General features: G+C 45.4%; 1 pseudogene; it reads left to right on the forward strand.

Annotated features, from left to right (window-relative positions):
- The first annotated feature begins 2,540 nt into the window (after positions 1-2,540).
- LOC127040852 (olfactory receptor 5V1-like) lies at positions 2,541-3,480 on the forward strand (annotated as a pseudogene).
- The last annotated feature ends 10,433 nt before the right edge of the window (positions 3,481-13,913 follow it).

The following is a 13,913-nucleotide window of genomic DNA, read 5'->3' on the forward strand; positions in this document are numbered from 1 at the left end:
TGGCCTCAGCTCTATCATGTATTGGTCTGCAGAGATGCTGCACCCAAGGCAGGTCCTTTCGAAATTTTCTAAGAAGGCCTCAGTATCATCACCTGCCTTGTAGGTGGGGAATTTTCTGGGATGGGAAACAGTACCTGGAGAAGGATTGTTAAGGTTGGCTGGTACATCCTGCTAAGCCCTTGCTAATTCCAGTTCATGCTTTCTCTCTCTTTCCCTCTCCTCCATCTCTTTTTCTCTCTCCTCCATCTCTTTTTGTTTCTCCTCCATAGCTCTTTTGTTGGCAGCCTCAGCCCTGGCCATCTGTCTGTCATGTTCCTTTTGGCTCTCCTCAGCCTGGAGCTTAGCTAATTCTAGCTGCTGTTGGATAGTTTTTTTTTCTTTGCCTGACTTTTTCCCCCTGGTCTACCTTAGCTATCTGAGGGGTGGAACAGCTTGGAATCTTTGGTTACTGTAATGTGACTCTTTAGAAAAAAAACAAGTAAAATAGGTTTTTGTTACTTGCCTTGGCAATATGTTAATGACCCTTCAGTGATCACAGCTGGAGCTTGCCTTCTAACAAAAAGCACTCTGTTAGAATCTCTTATCTGTTTGCCTTCAGGTTATCTCTCCTTCACTGCTTCCCCAGCATCTCAAAGGAGGAAAAAAATCTGGCTTTAGGTTCCTAAAAAATCCCTCACTGCTGCTCACCATGTCAAGGTTCCTTCCCCACTCTGAACTTTAGGGAACAGATGTGGGGGCCTGCACGTACACTTCTAAGCTTAATTACCAGCTTAGATCTGGTAGCTCTGCCGCCACCCCCAAGCACTACTTTTCTTCTCTGGATAGTCTTGAGAGACTTCACCAATTTCCTGGTGAACACAAATCCAACCCCTTGGATCTTAAAACAAGGAGAAATTAACCATCCCCCCTCCTTTCTCCTACCAACTCCTGGTGGATCCAGATCCAACTCCCTTGGATCTAAAAACAAGTTAAAAATCAATCAGGTATTAAGAAAAAGGCTTTTAATTAAAGAAAAGAAAGGTAAAAGAAAACCCTCTGGGAGAGATTAGCATACCAGCTACTCTCACAGACAACAGATTCCAAACACAGAGGAGGTTCCCCTGGGCAAAAACTTAGTTACACAAAAAATACCCAAATACCCAATTTTGATAATTCCCTTATTGGTATCAAGACAAGTTACAAAGAAAATAAACATAAACCTATTTATTTCTTTCTAGAACTGGTTCCTTTATCTTTTTTACTCCGGCTGAAACTGAGACTCTAAACAAAGGAAAACTTCCCTCCTTCCTTTTGAAACATCTTGTTCCCCCATTGGTTCCTCTGGTCAGGTGCCAGCTAGGCTAGGTGAACTTCTTAACCCTTTACAGGTAAAAGAGGAATTAACCCTTAACTATCTGTTTATGAGAGGGCCACTTTACCTTGAATGGTTCTTTTTGATATGTGCTAATTACTTATTCTAAACAATCTGTTCCACCCTGCCTTTAGCTGTGACAGTTGGAGGACCTTTACCAGAGCTGAATCCAGCACAAAACTCCTAGTTGAATCTAAACATTTGGAAGAGACATCCAATCTCATTTTAAAGACTAAAATCCACCACATCCCTGGGTAAGTTGTTCCAATGATATTTACTCTCACTTTAAAAAAAAAAATGTGCTCCCTTACTTCAAATCTGAATTTGTTTAGTTTCAGGTTCTAACCATTGAATTCTTTATCTGCGAAGATCAAACAGATTTCCGCAGTCAGAGCTCTTCTCCCTGTTTCGGAACATACAGACTGTGATCAAGTTGCTTGTTAACATTCTCTTGCCTAAGCTAAATAAATGTAGCTTCTTGAGTGCCTCACTGGAAGGCAGATTTTTCAAACCCAGGATCATTCTCACAGCTCTTTTTTTAACACTTCCCAATTTTTCAAGATCCCTTTTGAAGTGTGGACACCAGAACTGGAACCAGTATTGCAGTCACAAACACAGTAATGCTGTATATGTATGCAATACAACCTCTCTGTTCCTACCTGATATTCCCTTTTGATCCATCCAGAGATTGATTAACTCTCTTAGCCACATCGTCACACTGGGATCTCAAATTCAGTTGGTTATCTACCATAACACCCAAGCCCTTTTCAGAGTAACTGCTTTTGATGGTACAGTCCTCAATCCTGTATATGCGACCTACTTTCTTCCAGATATATGACATTGTGCATTAATTAGAATTAATTAATTATTCAGAATGCCATGCAGTACTAAGTCAAATACCTCACAGAACTTTATGATATCAACACAGTTATCTTTATCAACTGATCTTGTAAATTTACCAAAAAATAAAAAAGTATCAAGTTTGAAGTCTCCAAATCAAAATTTGAATCTCTCTCCAAGAGATGTGCTCTCATTCAACCATAAGATATGAGTGTGATGCAAGAATCACTTGGGGAAATTCTCTAACCTGTGTTATGCAGGAGGTCAGACTAGATGATCACATTGGTCTCTTCTTGCCTTAAATTATATGAATTTTTATCAACCTTATTTATTCCCCTTTAGATAACCAATGGCTGGACTAGAGAAAGGAAACCATACACTCATTACAGAATTCCTGCTTGTAGGATTTAAGACTCTTCCCGAGCTGCAGATAACCCTTTTTGTGGTGTTCTTGGTCATCTACCTAGCAACCATTGCTGGGAACCTTCTCCTCATTCTGACCGTATGGACTGATCACCACCTATACACCTCCATGTATTTCTTCCTCAGTAATTTATCCTTCCTGGAGACTGGCTATGTCTCCAATATCATCCCCAGGCTGCTAGGGAGTCTTGCAACAGGTGACAAGACCATTTCTCTCCTGGGCTGTTTCCTTCAGTTGTTTGTTTTTAGCTTTCTGGGAGCTACTGAGTGTTTCCTCCTGACTGGAATGTCCTATGACAGGTACTTGGCAATATGTGATCCACTGCATTATGCAAGCAATATGAGTCCCAGGTTTTCTTTTCTGCTGGTCTTTGTTTCTTGGGCATTAGGCTTTGTGGCTCCTTCCCTCACAGTAATTATGGCATCCCTGTTGCCCTTCTGCGGTCCTCGTGAGATCAACCACTTTTTCTGTGATTTAACAGCTGTGTTGAAGCTTCCATGTACCAGCACCAGCCTGATAGAGATAACAGCTCTTAATATCTGCCTCTACTATATCAATGATCCCATTTGTCCTGACCATCATGTCCTACATCTATGTCATTCTGACCATCCTGAGAATCCCATCCACCACTGGGAGGAAAAAGACCTTTTCCACCTACTCCTCCCACCTCATTGTGGTTTCAACGTTCTACGGGGCTCTGATCATCATGTATGTGGCACCATCAGGAAACCAGTCTCTGGATATCAACAAAGTGTTCTCCCTGCTATACATTGTGGTGACTCCCATGTTCAACCCCATTGTCTACAGCCTGAGGAACCACCTTTGTAATTCTGACCTCAGGTCTAGTCATGATGAACTCTGGTAAAACACAGATTCTAAGTGGCTCATTTCAGCCTTCTTGTTAGTTGAAATACTCACTTCTGTAGCAAAACTACCACCATTGCAATCAACACATTTTCTTACCCAGTGTTTTCCTCAGGGGGCCTTCACCTTGTTCTTCTTCAGGCTGTAGATCATGTGGTTTAGCATGGGCATGAGGATGGTGTAGGTGAAAGATAGTAGCTTTTTGGTATCTGGGGAGTAGCTGGACTTAGGTCATAAGTAGGTCAAGCTGTCCTTATTATAGAAGAGAGTCACTACAATGAAGTGTGGAAAGCATGTAGGGAAGGCTTTTTGCCTGCTGCCTCCTGACGATTAGGCTAAGGGCCTATTTCTCAGTGAAGGCCTATTATCAGGTGATTCAAACACCCAGCAACATTTAACAATAATTTGTAGTAATAATGCTAAATTGTATCACCTTTATTCAGAGCAGAAAATTTGAATTTAGTGAGAATGAGAAGTTTAGTCATTTAATGTTTAGTGCAATATTCTCTTTAACAGAAAAAGTGTTCTGAATGTAAGACGGACTAGTCGTGTTAGTATGGGGAGTTTGGCTATTGCAATATCTGTATCAGAGAAAGCAGATTATAAGTAATTATTCTGAGTGTAAAAAGGGAATTTATAGACTGTCAACACATCTAACTATAAAAGAGTGTATGTTTGGGTTATTAATTGGATCGGACAGAATTGAGATTAGATTGCCTTGGGCTGCAGCCTTTGGTTCCATAAGGATTAGGTATTACAGGTCCCTCCTTTTTATGCACTATTCTTAAATAACAAAGATAACCAAGCTTGACTACTAATTTATTATTACCTTCTAAGACTGGACCACTAATCAGTTTTCTATATAAAGGTAAGAGCCAGGATGGTGTAGATGATATGAATGTAAGAGACAAAGATCAGTATAAAGGGGACAATAACAATAGAGCCCGTCAGGGCATACATCTGAGAAAAGCTTTAGCATGAGGCGGACGGAGGCTGTTGCTGAAATAATAGTGTTGATGTACTATACTTAATAGTCTGTAAGGCATTTGACTTAATACAACACAACATTTTGTGGGTGTTGTAGTTCAGGTGCCTCACATTCTCATTTGACCAGAATTCCTGATCAGGACTACAACTCCCTTATTACCCCTCTTGTAGATTCCCTCTGCGCACTGGTGTATCATGGGAGATGTAGTACAGCTTAGGTGCATGGCCCATAAAGGAAAATGGCGCATGAGGCAATTGAACTACAACTTCCACAAGTCACTGAGGAACCATATCCAAATTTAAATATTTCAGACTTCAGCTTAATATACTTGTTGGGGACTGAAATATGTCCAACTTTTTTATTTAAAAAATCAAAATTTTCTGCATAGAACAGACTCTTTTTGTGAAAACCTTTAATTGAAAACCCAGATTTCACTTGAAAATTTTCCATAAACCTTACTTTTTTTTGGTCAAAACTAGTACTGGAATAGATTTTCCAAATTTCCAAATTTCAGTTTAAATTAAAAACAACTGATAGAATTCTCTCTCTCTCTCTCTCTCTCTTTCTCCTTTCTTCTCTAGTGGGTCTGAATGAATGCTCCCCTGACAGCTAGCTGGGAGGGGGAGAGACTTTGGATGTGTTTATGTAAATACAGTTTGCTCCTGCATAGAGTGGTGTCAAAGTGATCTTCTTTGGCAGGTGTTGGGTTACAAATCACCTTAGTAATGAATGCACGGGTAGTGAAATATGGTTACCAATGTTGTAATTATTTTAGGAATACAGGGAAGCAGGTCTGTGCTTAACTTGTCCCAAATGTGGGAGTCACACTCAATTGCAAAAACCTCATTAAGCCAGGGACTTGAATGCCAGGGCCCTGTAACAATAAGAGGGGTGGGGACAGGTGTCTTAGCTAGGAGGCTGTACCCCTGCACCAAAGGTCCTCCCTGGACTGGTTTAACCAGTTCCTCATCACTCTTTAAAAAAAGAGCTAAGTGAGCTTCATTAGGAGTCTCTTTGTTATCATAAATGCTCAATCAGAGTTGAAATCACTTGAGCTACTGTGTATGACATTGCACACTACAAGACTTTATGAAAATACACTACTGTAACTGGTGTCAAGTATCAGAGGGGTAGCTGTGTTCGTCTGGATCTATAAGGTGCCACAGGATTCTTTGCTGCTTTTACTGTAACTGGAATATGCTTCATGCAGAAGGTTTCTTGTAATGTATCATTACAAAATTTATAATCTACTGATCATCCCATTTGTATAAATGTGCCACTCATAACTGAAAATAAAAATATACCTCTGAGAGCCTATTGTAATTATGCAAAGTGTGGGCCATTAATGGTGGTTTGGAATCTTGATGACTCCCCTTAACTGGGACAATTGACTGCAGATGGCTGTTTTACCTTTAAGTCTTCCTGTATACTTGTGTGCTGGCAAGTGGGTAATGAAGTCTTACAGTAACATATGATCATGTCACCTGAACTGGAATCCATCTTTTACCTGGTGTTTTTCCACTGGGGGGGACCCAGAAGGACAAAGGATTCCCACCTTATGCAAAATATATATAAGTGGGTGGAACAGAGAAAAGGGAGAGCCATCATGAGGAATCCCCTAGCTACCACCTGAGCTGGAACAAGGGCTATACAGGGGAAAGGACTGTGCCCAGACTAGGAAAGCATCCAGTCTGTGAAAGAGATTTATTGAAACATCATTCAGGGTGAGATTTTTACCTGTACTCAGTTGAATTACTGTATTAGGCTTAGATTTGTGTGTTTTATTTTATTTTGCTTGATAATTCACTTTCTTGTCTCTGTCAGGGGTGACTCTAGGCACCAGCAAAGCAAGCACCTGCTTGGGGCAGCCCATTTGCAGGGGCGGCATGGGAGCTGAGAACCAACAGGGGGCTCCGGGAGCTGTAGTTCCTTGATTAGCTCCTTGTCTATAGAGCCAGCCCTGGAGCAGGGAAAGAACTACATTTCCCAGCATTCCCTTGGCCACTACCAACTGGAAAGGAAGGAGGGGGACCTCATGCGGCAGCGTGCTGTTAGGGCTGTGAATGATAGAGAGACCATATTTTAACATTCAAAAAACAGGACACTCCAGGGGGAGGGAAGCCCCACCCTGCCACCGTCCACTCCCTCCAACTGCCCCCCACAGAAACCCCAACCCATCCAACCCCCCCCCCGCTCCCTGTCCCCTGATTGCTCCCTCCCAGGACCCCTGCCCCTAACTGCCCCTTGGGACCCCACCCCCTGTCTAAGCCTCCCTTCTCCTTGTCCCCAACTGCCCCCTCCTGAGACCCCCCAACTTCTCCCCAGGAGCCCACCCCCTTCCTGTCCCCTGACAAACCCTTGGGACTCCCATGCCTATCTAACCGCTACCTGTCCCCTGACTGCCCCCCTGACCCATCTAACCCCCCTTCTCCCTGCCCCTGACTGCCCCCCCCGAATCTCCACCCCATCCAACCCCCCCTGCTCCCTCTCCTTGACTGTCCCCCCGGAACCCCCTCGCCCCTGGAGCGGGGGGGGGGAGTTGGATGGGTTGGGGTTTCTGTGGAGGGCAGTTGGAGGGAGTGGATGGTGGCAGGGTGGGGCTTCCCTCCCCCTGGAGTGTCCTGTTTTTTTAATGTTAAAATATGGTCTCCCCACCACTCTCCACTCACAGCAGGCAGCCGCATGAGGTCCCCCTCCCAGCGTGTCTGGCTCCGTGCAGCTCCAGACACGCTGCTGCATACATGCCTCCGTGCTCCCCCGTGGAGCCCACAGCCCCCCCTCCCCCACACACACACAGCACCTGCCTTCCAGATTTGAACACCTCAAAATTCAGGAGTGCTCAAACTCAGTTTGGGCAGCTGTTACTTCATTTCTCCCAAATCAAATATACTGATCCACTGTAACTTGCTGTAGAAAAAGTAGGATAAAATTGAGCAAAAAATGTTTCGCATGGTTACTAGGACTGGAATTGCTATTTTCAACAGCCATTGCCTTTTTGTTTGTTTGTTTGTTTAAAAGGAAGACAGTGATATTGCATTGGCATATTCCCCATAGAAAGAAAAAGTGGAACAAAAGAATAATAAAGGCACCTCAACTTTTCCTCATTTATGGAGGACAGTCTTATAATATGCATCCAGATATCCTCCAATCACACAAGCTGAAATTTGTTTCACTTTACTGCAGCTCTGTAACCATATGGGACCCAATCCTGTCTGTGTTATAGACTCATAGACTCATAGACTCCAGGACTGGAAGGGACCTCGAGAGGTCATCGAGTCCAGTCCCCTGCCCTCATGGCAGGACCAAATACTGTCTAGACCATCCCTGATAGACATTTATCTAACCTACTCTTAAATATCTCCAGAGATGGAGATTCCACAACTTCCCTAGGCAATCTATTCCAGTGTTTAACTACCCTGACAGTTAGGAACTTTTTCCTAATGTCCAACTTAAATCTCCCTTGCTGCAGTTTAAGCCCATTGCTTCTTGTTCTATCATTGGAGGCTAAGGTGAACAAGTTTTCTCCCTCCTCCTGATGACACCCTTTTAGATACCTGAAAACTGCTATCATGTCCCCTCTCAGTCTTCTCTTTCCCAAACTAAACAAACCCAATTCCTTCAGCCTTCCTTCATAGGTCATGTTCTCAAGACCTTTAATCATTCTTGTTGCTCTTCTCTGGACCCTCTCCAATTTCTCCACATCTTTCTTGAAATGCAGTGCCCAGAACTGGACACAATACTCCAGTTGAGGCCTAACCAGCGCAGAGTAAAGAGGAAGAATGACTTCTCGTGTCTTGTTTACAACACACCTGTTAATTCATCCCAGAATCACATTTGCTTTTTTTTGCAACAGTATCTCACTGTTGACTCATATTAAGCTTGTGGTCTACTATGACCCCTAGATCTCTTTCTGCCATACTCCTTCCTAGACAGTCTCTTCCCATTCTGTATGTGTGAAACTGATTGTTCCTTCCTAAGTGGAGCACTTTGCATTTATCTTTATTGAACTTCATCCTGTTTACCTCAGACCATTTCTCCAATTTGTCCAGATCATTTTGAATTTTGACCCTGTCCTCTAAATCAGTTGCAATCCCTCCCAGTTTGGTATCGTCAGTGTAATAACCTTAGTCCCAGATTTGGACCTTAGCGTCCAAAATATGGGGGTTAGCATGAAAACCTCCAAGCTTAGTTACCAGCTTGGACCTGGTACCTGCTGCCACCACCCAAAAAATTAGAGTGTTTTGGGGCACTCTGGTCCCTCTGAAAAACCTTCCCTGGGGACCCCAAGACCCAAATCCCTTGAGTCTCACAACAAAGGGAAATAATCCTTTTCCCTTCCCCCCTCCAGGTGCTCCTGGAGAGATACACAGACACCAGCTCTGTGAATCCAAACAGAGTGAATCTCCCTCTCTGTTCCCAATCCTGGAAACAAAAAGTACTTTCCTATTCCCCCAGAGGGAATGCAACATCAGGCTAGCAATCCAACACACAGATCTCCCCGATTCCTTCCTCCCACCAATTCCCTGGTGAGTACAGACTCAATTTCCCTGAAGTAAAGAAAAACTCCAACAGGTCTTAAAAGAAAGCTTTATATAAAAAGAAAGAAAAATAAGTACAAATGTTCTCTCTGTATTAGATGATACAACACAGGGTCAATTGCTTAAAAGAATATTGAATAAACAGCCTTATTCCAAAAGAATACAAATCAAAGCACTCCAGCACTTATATTCATGCAAATACCAAAGAAAAGAAACCATATAACTTACTATCTGATCTCTTTGTCCTTACACTTGGAAACAGAAGACTAGAAAAAAGAAACTACTTCTCCAAAGCTCAGAGAAAGCAGGCAGGCAGAAAACAAAAGACCTTAGACACTCAATTCCCTCCACCCAAAGTTGAAAAAATCCGGTTTCCTGATTGGTCCTCTGGTCAGGTGCTTCAGGTGAAAGAGACATTAACCCTTAGCTATCTGTTTATGACACGCCCCCCAAATTGCAGACAGTGGGGAAGCTCACTGGCGGCGATTTCCTTCTAGAACTTGAAAATAAACAGATTAATACAACACATGCACCTTTACATATACTCCTAAGTATATAACTAACAGACTTCTACATTTTAAGAACACTTTTTAACTACTGAATTCTGGGAAACTCTCACGGGAGAGTGCATCAGCAACTTTATTAGAAGCTCCTGTGATGTGTTGAATTTCAAAATCAAAATCTTGGAGAGCTAAACTCCAACGAAGAAGTTTCTTGTTGTTCCCCTTGGCAGTATGAAGCCACTTTAGTGCAGCATGGTCAGTTTGTAGTTGGAACCGCCGTCCCCAAACATATGGGCGTAGCTTTTCCAGGGCGTACACAATGGCATAGCATTCCTTTTCACTGACTGACCAGTGACTTTCCCTCTCAGACAGTTTCTTGCTGAGAAACACGACAGGATGGAAGTTGTGATCTGTTGCTTCCTGCATGAGCACTGCTCCTATACCACGCTCAGATGCATCCGTGGTTACTAGGAATGGCTTGTCAAAGTCCGGGGCCCTGAGCACAGGGTCAGACATGAGCGTTGCCTTAAGTTGGGTAAAGGCCTTTTGACACTCATCAGTCCACTTAACTGTATTTGGCTGGGTCTTTTTGGTCAGGTCGGTCAGTGGGGCAGCGATTTGGCTGTAGTGGGGTACAAATCGCCTGTAGTATCCGGCCAAGCCTAAGAAGGATTGGACCTGCTTCTTGGACCGTGGGACAGGCCACTTTTGGATAGCATCCACCTTGGCCTGTAGGGGGTTTATGGTTCCTCGACCCACCTGGTGCCCCAGGTAAGTCACTCTGTTTTGGCCTATTTGACACTTTTTGGCCTTAACAGTTAGTCCTGCCTGCCTGATGCGCTCAAAGACCTTTTCCAGGTGTAGTAGGTGTTCGGGCCAGGAGTCTGAAAAAATGGCCACATCATCGAGGTAGGCAACTGCAAATTCTCCCAGTCCAGCTAGTAGACCATCTACCAGCCTCTGGAAGGTGGCGGGTGCATTTCGAAGGCCGAAAGGAAGGACATTGAATTCATACACCCCCGCATGGGTGACGAATGCTGACCTCTCCTTGGCAGGTTCATCTAGCGGTACTTGCCAGTACCCCTTGGTTAAGTCTATTGTAGAGATGAACTGGGCACGTCCCAACTTTTCCAATAGCTCATCGGTACGTGGCATTGGATAGTTGTCCGGACGAGTTACAGCATTTAGCTTACGGTAGTCCACGCAAAAGCGTATTTCCCCATCTGGTTTGGGTACCAGAACCACTGGAGATGCCCATGCACTGGTAGATGAGCGGATTATACCCATCTGTAGCATGTTCTGGATCTCCCGCTCTATAGCGGCTTGGGCATGAGGAGACACTCGGTAGGGTGGGGTTCTGATTGGGTGAGCATTACCTGTATCAATGGAGTGGTATGCCCGTTCAGTCCGTCCTGGGGTGGCTGAGAACAATGGGGCGAAGCTAGTGCACAGCTCCTTGATTTGTTGCCGCTGCAGACGTTCCAGGGTGGTTGAGAGGTTCACCTCTTCCACGCCACCGTCTTTTTTCCCGTCGTAGTAGACACCGTCAGGCCACTCAGCATCATCTCCCTGGACTGTAAACTGACAAACCTGTAAGTCTCTGGAATAGAAAGGCTTGAGAGAATTAACATGGTACACTTTAGGCTTTAGTGAGGAATTGGGAAATGCTATGAGGTAGTTTACAGCTCCCAGGCGCTCTTGGACCGTGAAGGGCCCTTCCCATGATGCTTCCATCTTATGGGCCTGTTGCGCCTTCAAGACGATAACCTGGTCTCCTACCTTGAAGGACCGATCTCTGGCATGTCTGTCATACCAGGCCTTTTGCTCTTCCTGAGCATCCTTTAGATTCTCTCTAGCAAGGGCTAAAGAGTGTCGGAGGGTGCTTTGTAGGTTGCTTACAAAGTCCAGAATGTTAGTTCCTGGAGAAGGCGTAAACCCCTCCCATTGCTGCTTCACCAACTGTAATGGCCCCTTAACCTCGTGACCATACACAAGTTCAAATGGTGAAAACCCTAAACTGGGATGTGGTACAGCCCTGTAGGCAAACAGCAACTGCTGCAAACACTAGGTCCCAATTATTGGAGAATTCGTTGATGAATTTTCGTATCATGGCCCCCAAAGTTCCATTGAACCTTTCCACCAGGCCATTGGTTTGATGGTGGTATGGGGTGGCAACCAAGTGATTCACCCCATGAGTTTCCCACAGTTTTTCCATGGTCCCTGCCAGGAAATTAGACCCTGAATCTGTAAGGATGTCGGAGGGCCAACCTACCCTGGCAAAGATGTCTGTTAGGGCCAGGCACACAGTGTTAGCCCTGGTGTTGCCTAGAGCTACTGCTTCCGGCCATCGGGTAGCAAAGTCCACTAAAGTCAGTACGTACTGCTTTCCTCTGGGTGTCTTTTTTGGGAAAGGACCCAGAATATCCACAGCTACTCGCTGAAATGGGACCTCAATTATGGGGAGTGGCTGGAGAGGGGCCTTGACCTGGTCTTGAGGCTTTCCCACTCTTTGGCATACCTCACAAGACCGGACATACTTGGCAACGTCCTTGCCCATCCCCTCCCAGTGGAAGGACTTCCCCAACCGGTCCTTGGTTCTGTTCACCCCAGCATGGCCACTGGGATGATCATGGGCTAAGCTTAAGAGCTTCCCCCGGTACTTAGTTGGAACCACCAACTGTTTTTTGCGGCTGCCATTCTTCCCGGTGTCCACCAGAAAGAATTTCCTTGTATAAAAGTCCTTGGTCTATAACAAACCGGGATTGATTAGAAGAGCTGAGAGGCGGTGGGGTGCTCCGTGCCGCCGCCCAAGCTTTCTGAAGGCTGTCATCTGCTTCCTGCTCAGTCTGGAACTGTTCCCTTGAGGCTGGGGTTACCAGTTCTTCCTCAGACTGTGGACTTGGGCTTGGTCCCTCTGGAAGCGCTGTAGGTGATGGGGTTGTTTCCGTTGCTGGTGAACCGCTCTCCGCTGGTGCACCTGAGGGCATTTCAGGCTCTGGCTGAGCCTTTTGGGTATGGCTGTCTTTTGCTTCTGCCAGTTCTGGCTCGCTGGCGCCCTCTGGCGTTGAGTTTGAAGATGTGGTTGCACTTGCTGGTGCTGGTTGCTGTTCCAGTTCCGGGCCTGGGACTGGAGGTGCTGTGGCTGTTTCAGTGGTTGGCATGGAATTCGGGTCCACTACCTCTGTCTGGGTTTCTGGTAACACAGACGGGGCCTCTGTGGACGGCTCAGGAACAGGAATGGGTCTGGAAGCTTGCCTGGTTTGGCTACGTGTAACCATTCCCACTCTCTTGGCCCGCCTCACCTGGTTGGCCAAGTCTTCCCCCAGTAGCATGGGGATAGGATAATTGTCATAGACTGCAAAAGTCCACATTCCTGACCAGCCTTTGTACTGGACAGGCAGTTGAGCTGTAGGCAAGTCTACAGCTTGTGACATGAAGGGGTAAATTGTAACTTTGGCCTTTGGGTTGATGAATTTGGGGTCAACGAAGGATTGGTGGATAGCTGACACTTGTGCCCCCGTGTCTCTCCACGCAGTAACCTTCTTTCCGCCCACTCTCAAATTTTCCCTTCGCTCCAAGGGTATTTGAGAGGCATCCGGGCCTGGGGATCTTGGGTGTGATGGTGGTGTAATGAATTGCACTCGCATGGTGTTCTTGGGACACTTGGCCTTGATATGTCCCAGTTCATTACACTTAAAGCATCTTCCATCTGATGGGTCACTGGGCCGAGGTGAGTTACTGGAGACTGGTGAGGTTGAAGGGTAGGGTATCTGTGGCTTTACTTGGGTGGTATGTGGGGTCTTTGGCTGTCCTCGGTTGTAGGGTTTATGGTCTGTGTGCCCCCTGGGGTAATCGTTCCCCTTGACAGTAGCTTTCTTGCTTTCTGCCAGTTCCATCCATTTGGCTCCAATCTCCCCCGCCTCAGCGATATTCTTGGGGTTTCCATCTTGTATGTACCGTGTGATGTCTTCAGGAACACCATCCAAGAACTGCTCCATTTGTATGAGGAGGTTCAGTTCTTCCAAGGTTTGAATGTTGTTTCCTGTTAGCCAGGCCTCATAGTTTTTTGCAATGTAGTAGGCGTGTTTGGGAAATGACACCTCTGGTTTCCACTTTTGGGTTCTGAAGCGCCGACGGGCATGATCTGGGGTTATCCCCATCCTGTATCTGGCCTTGGTTAGAAAAAGTTTATAGTCATTCATTTGGTGCTTAGGCATTTCAGCTGCCACCTCTGCTAAAGGTCCACTGAGCTGTGACCTCAATTCTACCATGTACTGGTCTTCGGGGATCTTGTACCCAAGACAGGCTCTTTCAAAATTTTCCAAGAAGGCCTCGGTGTCATCACCTGCCTTGTAGGTGGGAAATTTCCTGTGCTGTGGAGCAATATTTGGCACCGGGTTGTTAG

The sequence above is a fragment of the Gopherus flavomarginatus genome (genome assembly GCF_025201925.1).
Source record: "Gopherus flavomarginatus isolate rGopFla2 chromosome 11 unlocalized genomic scaffold, rGopFla2.mat.asm SUPER_11_unloc_1, whole genome shotgun sequence".
In the NCBI taxonomy this organism is placed as follows: domain Eukaryota; kingdom Metazoa; phylum Chordata; order Testudines; family Testudinidae; genus Gopherus; species Gopherus flavomarginatus.